The sequence below is a fragment of the Carassius auratus genome, chromosome 41 (assembly GCF_003368295.1).
Source record: "Carassius auratus strain Wakin chromosome 41, ASM336829v1, whole genome shotgun sequence".
In the NCBI taxonomy this organism is placed as follows: Eukaryota; Metazoa; Chordata; class Actinopteri; order Cypriniformes; family Cyprinidae; genus Carassius; species Carassius auratus.
Genome location: NC_039283.1, coordinates 22,851,785 through 22,863,538, shown reverse-complemented (window position 1 = coordinate 22,863,538; position 11,754 = coordinate 22,851,785).

The following is an 11,754-nucleotide window of genomic DNA, read 5'->3' as shown; positions in this document are numbered from 1 at the left end:
TTATTCATCTCCCGCAAGCAGATCTTTTCATCCCTCAACTCTCCCCTGTAGAGGATTGATGAAGTGGAAAGCCACAGAGCTGTCTGTGCAGCATTTAACTGTTCCAGGCTGAAACCCACTTCTCATTACAAGAAGAGCTCACATTTATTTCTTTTTACATGAAAAGGAAATTAATGAAAAATGTACTGCAAAATGTTCTGCACCAGCTAACAAATCAATAAGTGGATACGTTGTGTTAAAGGGATAGTCCTAAAAACGAGCATTCTGCCGTCATTTACTCACCCTCAAGGTAATCGAAACCTCTATGAATTTCCATCTTCTTTTTAACACAAAAGAAGATATTTTGAAGAATGTTGGTAACCAAACAGTTGACTGTAGCAATTGACTTCCATAGTATTTGTTTCTGTCCCATGGGTTATCGACAACTGTTTGGTTGCCAACATTCTTAACATATATTCTCAACATGTCATTTATAAAACATTTTTTGAGTGAAATTCCCTTCAATTTCAGATGAGATTCTATAATATGCCCCAGCGTTCATAGTTGAATGATATTGGAATTCCATTTATTTATCTTAAAGAAATACAGTATTGTTCAAAATAATAGCAGTACAATGTGACTAACCAGAATAATCAAGGTTTTTAGTATATTTTTTATTGCTACGTGGCAAACAAGTTACCAGTAGGTTCAGTAGATTGTCAGAAAACAAACAAGACCCAGCATTTATGATATGCACGCTCTTAAGGCTGTGCAATTGGGCAATTAGTTGAAAGGGGTGTGTTCAAAAAAATAGCAGTGTCTACCTTTGACTGTACAAACTCAAAACTATTTTGTACAAACATTTTTTTTTCTTGGATTTAGCAATCCTGTGAATCACTAAACTAATATTTAGTTGTATGATCACAGTTTTTTAAAACTGCTTGACATCTGTGTGGCATGGAGTCAACCAACTTGTGGCACCTCTCAGCTGTTATTCCACTCCATGATTCTTTAACAACATTCCACAATTCATTCACATTTCTTGGTTTTGCTTCAGAAACAGCATTTTTGATATCACCCCACAAGTTCTCAATTGGATTAAGGTCTGGAGATTGGGCTGGCCACTCCATAACATTAATTTTGTTGGTTTGGAACCAAGACTTTGGCCGTTTACTAGTGTGTTTTGGGTCATTGTCTTGTTGAAACAACCATTTCAAGGGCATGTCCTCTTCAGCATAGGGCCACATGACCTCTTCAAGTATTTTAACATATGCAAACTGATCCATGATCCCTGGTATGCGATAAATAGGCCCAACACCATAGTAGGAGAAACATGCCCACATCATGATGCTTGCACCTCCATGCTTCACTGTCTTCACTGTGTACTGTGGCTTGAATTCAGAGTTTGGGGGTCGTCTCACAAACTGCCTGTGGCCCTTGGACCCAAAAAGAACAATTTTACTCTCATCAGTCCACAAAATGTTCCTCCATTTCTCTTTAGGCCAGTTGATGTGTTCTTTGGCAAATTGTAACCTCTTCTGCACATGCCTTTTTTTTAACAGAGGGACTTTGCGGGGGATTCTTGAAAATAGATTAGCTTCACACAGACGTCTTCTAACTGTCACAGTACTTACAGGTAACTCCAGACTGTCTTTGATCATCCTGGAGGTGATCATTGGCTGAGCCTTTGCCATTCTGGTTATTCTTCTATCCATTTTGATGGTTGTCTTCCGTTTTCTTCCACGTCTCTCTGGTTTTGCTCTCCATTTTAAGGCATTGGAGATCATTTTAGCTGAACAGCCTATCATTTTTTGCACCTCTTTATAGGTTTTCCCCTCTCTAATCAACTTTTTAATCAAAGTACGCTGTTCTTCTGAACAATGTCTTGAACGACCCATTTTCCTCAGCTTTCAAATGCATGTTCAACAAGTGTTGGCTTCATCCTTAAAAAGGGGCCACCTGATTCACACCTGTTTCTTCACAAAATGTATGACCTCAGTGATTGAATGCCAGACTGCTATTTTTTTGAACACACCCCTTTCAACTAATTCAACTAATTGCCCAATTGCACAGCCTTAAGAGCGTGCATATCATGAATGCTGGGTCTCATTTGTTTTCTGAGAATCTACTGAACCTACTGGTAACTTGTTTGCCACGTAGCAATAAAAAAATATACGAAAAATCTTGATTATTCTGGTTAGTCACATTGTACTGCTATTATTTTGAACAATACTGTATATAGACCTTTAAATTTGCTTTCCTCGTTATTCCAGGCTAGAAAAATAAATAAATAAATTGGCAGCAGAAAGTTGCTTCCAGGATGTAAGCCATTACCTCCACTGGTGCTCTTAGGAGAAGGGAAAAAATCCAAGGCATTGACATGGGGTATAAAACAAAAATAACAATTCTGGTTTATTTTGGTTGTGTTTTGTAATCTTAAACCCATATTTTAAGCATTTTTTCCCCTTTTGGATTCTTTGTTTCAGGAAACAAAATTTCCATTCAGACAAAATGTCAGTTTGATAGATTGCTTCTTCTTGTTTCGTATAGGCAGCTTCTTGAAAGCTGCATAGATTTTTTTTATTTCAAAGAATGGAAATGTCTCTTAAAACTGTTCAAGAGTTTGGGACCTGTAAAATATTTTCACGTTTTTGAAAAAAGTCTCATGCTCAGCAAGGCAGCATTTCGGCCTATTTGATCAAAAATATAGTAAAAACAGCAATATTGTGAAATAATGTTGCAGTTTAAATAATCAGTTTTCTATTTTAATATCAGAATCAGAATGAGCTTTATTGCCAGGTATGTTCACACATACGAGGAATTTGTATTTGTGACAGAAGCTCCGCATTGCAACATAATGACAGAACTAAAAACACAAAATGGAATAAAAAAAATTAAAAAATACATGTATATATATATATATATATATATATATATATATATATATATATATATATATATATATATATATATATATATATATATATATATATATATAAATAAATTGGCAGCAGAAAGTTGCTTCCAGGATGTAAGCCATTACCTCCACTGGTGCTCTTAGGAGAAGGGAAAAAATCCAAGGCATCGACATGGGGTATAAAACATATACCCCAATATATATATATATATATATATATATATATATATATATATATATATATATATATTAAAATGTAATTTATGTAATTTATTCCTGTGATGGCAAAGTTTTGAGCAGCCATTACTCCAGTTTTCAGTGTCACATGATTTATTCTTATCAATGTTGGAAGTTTTGCTAATAGATATTTTTGTAGAAAATGTGATAATTTTTTTAAAGATGTATAAAAGTCTTTACTGTCACTTTTGATATATATATATATATATATATATATATATATATATATATATATATATATATATATATATATATATATACAGTATTGTTCAAAATAATAGCAGTACAATGTGACTAACCAGAATAATCAAGGTTTTTGGTATATTTTTTTATTGCTACGTGGCAATTAAGTTACCAGTAGGTTCAGTAGATTCTCAGAAGACAAATGAGACCCAGCATTCATGATATGCACGCTCTTAAGGCTGTGCAATTGGGCAATTAGCTGAATTAGTTGAAAGGGGTGTGTTCAAAAAAATAGCAGTGTGGCATTCAATCACTGAGGTCATCAATTTTGTGAAGAAACAGGTGTGAATCAGGTGGCCCCTTTTTAAGGATGAAGCCAACACTTGTTGAACATGCATTTGAAAGCTGAGGAAAATGGGTCGTTCAAGACATTGTTCAGAAGAACAGCGTACTTTGATTAAAAAGTTGTTTAGAGAGGGGAAAACCTATAAAGAGGTGCAAAAAATGATAGGCTGTTCAGCTAAAATGATCTCCAATGCCTTAAAATGGAGAGCAAAACCAGAGAGACGTGGAAGAAAACGGAAGACAACCATCAAAATGGATAGAAGAATAACCAGAATGGCAAAGGCTCAGCCAATGATCACCTCCAGGATGATCAAAGACAGTCTGGAGTTACCTGTAAGTACTGTGACAGTTAGAAGACGTCTGTGTGAAGCTAATCTATTTTCAAGAATCCCCCGCAAAGTCCCTCTGTTAAAAAAAGGCATGTGCAGAAGAGGTTACAATTTGCCAAAGAACACATCAACTGGCCTAAAGAGAAATGGAGGAACATTTTGTGGACTGATGAGAGTAAAATTGTTCTTTTTGGGTCCAAGGGCCACAGGCAGTTTGTGAGACGACCCCCAAACTCTGAATTCAAGCCACAGTACACAGTGAAGACAGTGAAGCATGGAGGTGCAAGCATCATGATATGGGCATGTTTCTCCTACTATGGTGTTGGGCCTATTTATCGCATACCAGGGATCATGGATCAGTTTGCATATGTTAAAATACTTGAAGAGGTCATGTTGCCCTATGCTGAAGAGGACATGCCCTTGAAATGGTTGTTTCAACAAGACAATGACCCAAAACACACTAGTAAACGGCCAAAGTCTTGGTTCCAAACCAACAAAATTAATGTTATGGAGTGGCCAGCCCAATCTCCAGACCTTAATCCAATTGAGAACTTGTGGGGTGATATCAAAAATGCTGTTTCTGAAGCAAAACCAAGAAATGTGAATGAATTGTGGAATGTTGTTAAAGAATCATGGAGTGGAATAACAGCTGAGAGGTGCCACAAGTTGGTTGACTCCATGCCACACAGATGTCAAGCAGTTTTAAAAAACTGTGGTCATACAACTAAATATTAGTTTAGTGATTCACAGGATTGCTAAATCCCAGAAAAAAAAAATGTTTGTACAAAATAGTTTTGAGTTTGTACAGTCAAAGGTAGACACTGCTATTTTTTTGAACACACCCCTTTCAACTAATTGCCCAATTGCACAGCCTTAAGAGCGTGCATATCATAAATGCTGGGTCTTGTTTGTTTTCTGACAATCTACTGAACCTACTGGTAACTTGTTTGCCACGTAGCAATAAAAAATATACTAAAAACCTTGATTATTCTGGTTAGTCACATTGTACTGCTATTATTTTGAACAATACTGTATATATATATACACACACACACGTGTGTGTTATTGCCTAATATAAGCATTGAAAATATTGACCCCAAACTTTGATTGGTTTGGATATTTAGAAGTTTGTTTGTTTGTTTTAAAGAAGTATTTCTGAAAACATGCCATTGTTATTTATAGATACATTTTGGGGGAACATCACAAATGTGACCATTCAGATTGTATAGAATTTGCATATAGATGTCATAATTAAATGATTGCAACACAAAAAGGGCACATGGGATAAATAATGATTGCAATGGGTGCTTTAATGTTATTTATCCTGGTGTGATTGTTCTGCCAGGGCTAGATGTTTTCAGTTACAAGTACTTAAACATATCTAAATTGACTCTAATTCCCAACATTTCCCTTTTGTTTTCAAATGAGCTGGCCGGTTTAAATGGGCTGCTCACGAACAGCCGATAAAACTAATAACCAGCAAAAACAATAACCACATGCGCTCTCACCAACGCAGTCTTAAGAGACACTTTGAGACAGTTTTATTAGGTTCACATGGCAGCAAAACAAATATGCTGCTCTTTCACACCAACACACACCAAAAACTGGATAGGAAAAAGAGTAACCAACACCAAATAACAATCAACAATTACTCATAGATAGCTTTTAGCAATATTGTGTGTTTAGATGGTTTACATGTGCTTACATCATTTATTATCAACCCTCTTTTTTTGGTTTTGTGTGGTGTCTAAATCAACCTACATAATAGAAAGTAAATTACATTGTTGTGTGCTTATTTTATGTAATTTGTGATGAGATCAGATTCCTTTTGATGATCTACTCGAGTTAAAAGCTCCACCTCACCTCCGGCACCCATTCATCTTCTCCATCCTGCATAAACAAACCATACAGAGAAACAGATGAGCAGTCTTACCTTGCTGTGTTTCATTCATTTCTCTGTGGATTCTAGCCATATTGTGGCTCCCGAATGTTTACTGACAAACTGGAGTGTTAGGAGTTTGTTATTCTGCCTTTATGATTCTGTACGTTCTCAGCTGTGTTGTTAAGCTGTGTTGGATTCTCACCCTCTCAGACTAAACGACAGTTTTAGTACCATTTTGTACATTGTATAATATTTAAGTCCACGTGACCTGCTGTCTGCAACCCATTTTACTTTTGCAATACAACATTTCTTTCTAACACAGCATGTTTGTACAATAAGCATAAGGCAAGTTTTAAAGGAACAGTTCACACAAAAATTTTAATCTACTCGCCCTCAGAGCATCCAAGAGATTGTTTCTTCATCACAACAGATTTTCGGAAATTTAGCATTTCATCATTTGCTCAACCATGGATCTTCTGCAGCGAATGGGTGCCGTCAGAATGAAAGTTCAAACAGTTGATCAAAACATCACAATAATCCACAAGTAATCGTCATGACTCCAGTCCATCAGTTAATGTTGTGTGAAAAATAATTAATCATTAAGACATTTAAACTTTAAACAATTGTTTCTAGCTAAAATATGAACCGTCTTTCCTCAATTTGTATTAATATTTTTGACAGATAAGCAAACCCAGGGGTCCTGCCAATACATCAAGGCCTCTAAGACATTTGTGGCATTGGTCATGAATATGAATTTGGCTATGGTGTGATATTATAATAGGCTAATTCAGATGTTGTAGTCATGAAATCAATCAGCAAGTGCTAACCATCCAAACATTGACCAATTGAGTATAAAAGTGGTTGTTTTGACTTTTAAAGCTTAGAGGAGCCTCTACGAGTGATAGCAGTGGTCAATGACTCTTAAACTTTTCATGTATTTCCATAAATATATGACAAAAAAAAAAAATCATTACTGCTTCAGTGTGGGCTGTTCCGTTTTGACCGCAAGGAAGGGTCTACTCATTGCAGCCGTTTAAATTATTATCTCACTTCCTCCCACTGGACATTCCACTACTGTGCCGACCTTTTCTCACTTCAGTGGAGTGGCTGGGATACAATAAACCCAATTTGATTATGACTTACTTCATCTTGAGGAAACCCAGACGAGTCTAGAACGCACGCCATGGTTTGAAATAGAGGAAATTGAGAGTCAGTGACCGGTCTCTCGTCCTTTTTCACATCCATTTCCTTGTGACCTACAACTTACATAAGTCTTGCATTCTAATTTTGTTAAAAAAGAAAAAAAAAAGAAGAAGAAAAAAAAGTGTTTTCAACCCGTCGGTCAAACTGCTTTTTATTAGCACTAGAGTTTCAGATGTATGCAACAAACCTCGCTTTTACCCCATTCTGAGGCCAAGTTAACAATTTGACAAACACTTGAAACATGTGTCACTCACTTTTAGTAATCTAGTCCAAATTCCACTATCAAAGGGGTGTGTGTTGGGGGGTTGGTGGAAGAAAATTGCTTAATGATGGGCGAAAAAGTACTGAAAAATAATATTACTCAAGTAAGATTAAGTAATTTGCAGAAAAACTACTGAAGTTTCGGATACAGAATGGGGTGATGTGAGCATTATGGGTAATTAAACACTTTCATGTAATATCTGTTTCACAAGTGAAACTCATGGAAGTATTAAACTTATGACATTCCAGGAAATCCCTAATGGACAAATGCATCAGATATCACTACAGCTGAATAACATGCAGATTTTGATTTTGGAACATGAAGATAGTCAATACACTTTTGCGATGATATATCTGTGTTCTGCCATTTTGGGTATTTTCATAAGAATGATGTACAGGTGCATCTCAAATTAGAATGTCGTGGAAAAGTTCATTTATTTCAGAAATTTAACTCAAACTGTGAAACTCGTGTATTAAATAAATTCAATGCACACAGACTGAAGTAGTTAAAATTTTTGGTTTTTTGAATTGTGATGATTTTGGCTCACATTTAACAAAAACCCACCAATTCACTATCTCAACAAATAAGAATACTTCATAAGACCAAATAAATAAATAAATAAATATATAAGTAATTTAATTTAATTTAATTACTGTATCAATTCGGCGTGGCATGGAGGTGATCAGTTTGTGGCACTGCTGAGGTGGTATGGAAGCCCAGGTTTCTTTGACAGTGGTCTTCAGATCATCTGCATTTTTTGGTCTCTTGTTTCTCATTTTCCTCTTGACAATAGTCCATAGATTATCTGAGGGGTTCAGGTCTGGTGAGTTTACTGGCCAGTCAAGCACACCATGACATTTAACCAACTTTTGGTGCTTCTGGCAGTGTGGGCAGGTGCCAAATCCAGCTTGAAAATTAAATCAGCATCTTCAAAAAGCTGGTCAGGAGGACTTTTTCCTGAACCTGCAGAATAGCATACAATGGCTGTTTCTATAAAGTGGGGCAAATCCAACTTTACCAAGGACAGTCCGGCACTTCTGACTCACAACCTGTAAGTACATGTTTTAAATGTAAAGAATTTGCCACTGATGATTGGAACGTGGGTTTAAAGCAGTGTAGAGTAGTGCTTGTTGTTTGACGTTTCTTCAATCACAGTTGCAGACATGGTTTTATGTATACGTGGTGCGATACGCAACACAATGCGTAAAAACATAGTATAAGTCATTATAAGTAATTATGACCCCACAGGATGCAACAAATGCCTCATTTGTAATGGGTTTTATTGATTTTGGATTACATAAAAAAGTATAAGGGGCATAACATTTCCAGTCACACTCTTGAGGTTTTCAGCCAATCACAATGCACTGGATAGCTGGCCAATCAACATAAACCTCGCTTTTCAGAATGATGAGCTTTGTAAAAAATCAACACATTTCAGAAAGGCGGGGAGTAGAGGAGCTACAATCATGTACATTATGTGGAAAAGAATGTGTTTGTTTAACCTTAAACTGCATAAACACAGTGAATTACACCAAATACACAACATAATGTTATTTTTAGCAACGTCATATGAGCCATTTAAATAATCACCAAATATATGATTATTTACTGGGGGGAGGAAAAAGTGTACAGTCAGGATAACAATATATTTCAAGAATTTTGGGGGGGTTTGAATTTCTGTGATATGTTTAAGAGCACACAGGGAGGATGTGATTGCAGCATGAGGCTGTGTAATTGGGGCTGTTAAGCCGTCAACACCAGGTTATCGTGCATGATTTGAACCGTGGAATGTACTGTACATGAGGGTCTACGTTAACCAAGGGCAGGAAATACGCAAGTGAATTCTTCATTTCTCCCCCATGATTCCTCAAAGACCATCACCCCAATTGAGGCAGAGAAATCTATGCACGTAATCGTGACCCCTGGAGGCTCACCTTGGCTGAGGCAGCGTCTCATCTGTCTTGTTTCAGTGAAGAAACTAAGATGGCCTCATAGCCCAGAAAACAAAGGCTTCTGAAAAACCCCAGCCAAGAAAGACCCTGTCCTCTGTAAACCCTGTATTATGGATGCGGTGTACTGGGCAAACAAGACCAGATGTGTTTTAGATCTGAAGAACATCAGTAAAAAGATGATGCACTGCAGTGTAAAGACTGAGAAAATCTGTGCTTGTCCAGTGGACAGTCTGCTTTTCTAGAATTTACTGAAGTGTACTTTGTGCGTATGTGAACAAACCAGAAAGTACACTATTATTTAAACCCTTGCTAAGATAGACATTCTGTTACCTAGATCAACTAACTTTGTGAAATTTACTTTTAATTAAAATCTGACTTTGCTTGGACCAACTGTTGTATACTGTTTAATATAAATGTGATCAGTAGACAGACAACAGATAGATAGATTGTGGTTAGTATCCCTTTTCCTTTTTTATATTTTTCTTAATTTTGATTTCATAAAAATGATACAAAATATATTATTATAATTATTTATATAAATTATAGTTTACATTTTTGGGTCAGAATTTGTTTGTAAAGAGATTCATTTATTTATTTATTTATTTATTTATTTTTGTGAATAAGAATGATCTTAATTTACAAATACAATCTTATTTAAAATTTATTAAAATTAAATTTTTACATTATATTTATTACCACTATTTATATTTATCACTTATAGAATAAGTACGTATAGTTTTAGAACGTTTTTTAACAGTCTACGCTATATAAAGGGGTTATTTGACTTACATGTAAAATGTCTTTCTTTTCTATGACATTTAGGGATGAAGTGCATTAAAACTCTGAGGACAAAGCAGAATATGCAGGTTAGAAAAATTAAATTTTATTTTCTTACGACGAGACATGCTGCGTTAAAACTCTTGAATAATTTTAATAATATCATGTCGCAAATCTCCTAAACCTTTTTAAATCATCCATTATGTTTTCCGGAAAAGGGCTCTGAAAATTTGTAAACACTATTTTGTATCCCAGATACTAATCACATTGAAGCTCATGACATTAAATAATATATTGTGATCCTAACATTGGTATTGTATCTGAGGTAGAGAATAAGATGGATGTATATAGCCTGAATTTTAAAATATTCTTTGTAAATCATATTTATTTGGAGTTTACCATCCTTCTTTTGGTGATTGCACTTGGAAAGTTTGACAGTTGTGCATTTTATTTGTTTATTTATTTATTTTTGCAGCTGCAAATGAACCACAGAATGGTACAGCTTGGTCACCGAAGCTCAAGAATCTAATTGCTCAGTGAGACAAAATTACACTCAGATCTGTTTCACTCATGGGGGCTTTTTGATTTGGAAATGATTAGTGGTTTTTGCATGTGGGCTGATGCCAGATATAGACTGGTTGCTTGAATGAATGTGTGATAGCATTCAGTTTATTTAAGATGCAATAAATAGCACAGCATGTTCTATATTGAGAGGGTTTGTGAATGCAGTTACAGGTTTCCATGTTTGTAACCAATAATTCTAGGCCGTGAAGTTTGTACGCCTGAGATCAAAGGTTTATTTAGATTATGGTCATAGAAATATACATTATACAGCCTTTAGACCATCAAGAAACCATTAATCAATGAGCATTTTATCTTTTTAAGTTTTTCCATCTGTCATATTCACAGGAAAATAGACTTATATACACACAGTGGGCTTCAGAAGTCTGAGACTACAGTGAAAATATATGCTAGACATTCAAAGGTAGGCAATACTCTAGGAAAACAATAGAAAAATAAAACAGGAACATAAAAAAATAAAATAAAAAATGCAATAAAGTATATAATGTGGCCTAACTTGGCAAGGTGTATGTTTCTTGGTTGCTAACACCATAGTTATCAACATCATAGGCTTTTCCATTCTGTTTCTTTTTGAAAGTTATGGAACATCTTCTTTATTGAATTTGGCTTCCTGTAATTCACTTTCTCTCTTCATCTGGGGAGAATGGTCCAAAAGGTCAAATTTTCCACTTTCTAAACAAATATTTTATAGGTTAGTACTAAATTATCAGGTTTTAAGTGCTTTCAAAATTCCACCTTGTAGGATTAAGGAAGGAACTGTTCACCCAAAACTGATGCTATATGGCAATTTATAAATTAATGTGCATTTTCATCCAGTCTATCTGCTGCTTTGAGACCATTAAATATAACATCTATAATCATAGACAAAAAAAATTAAATTGTCCTTTTGACAGATTTTGTAGAAGAATTTAAAGAGAATGCCTGAGTATTTTATTTGATATATAATATAATATAATATAATATAATATAATATAATATAATATAATATAATATAATATAATATAATATAATATAATATAATATAATATAATATAATATAGGATTTTGAGTGCTGTTGCTTTTTGGCATGTGGGTAAACAAAAACAGAATACACTGAAAAAAAATGT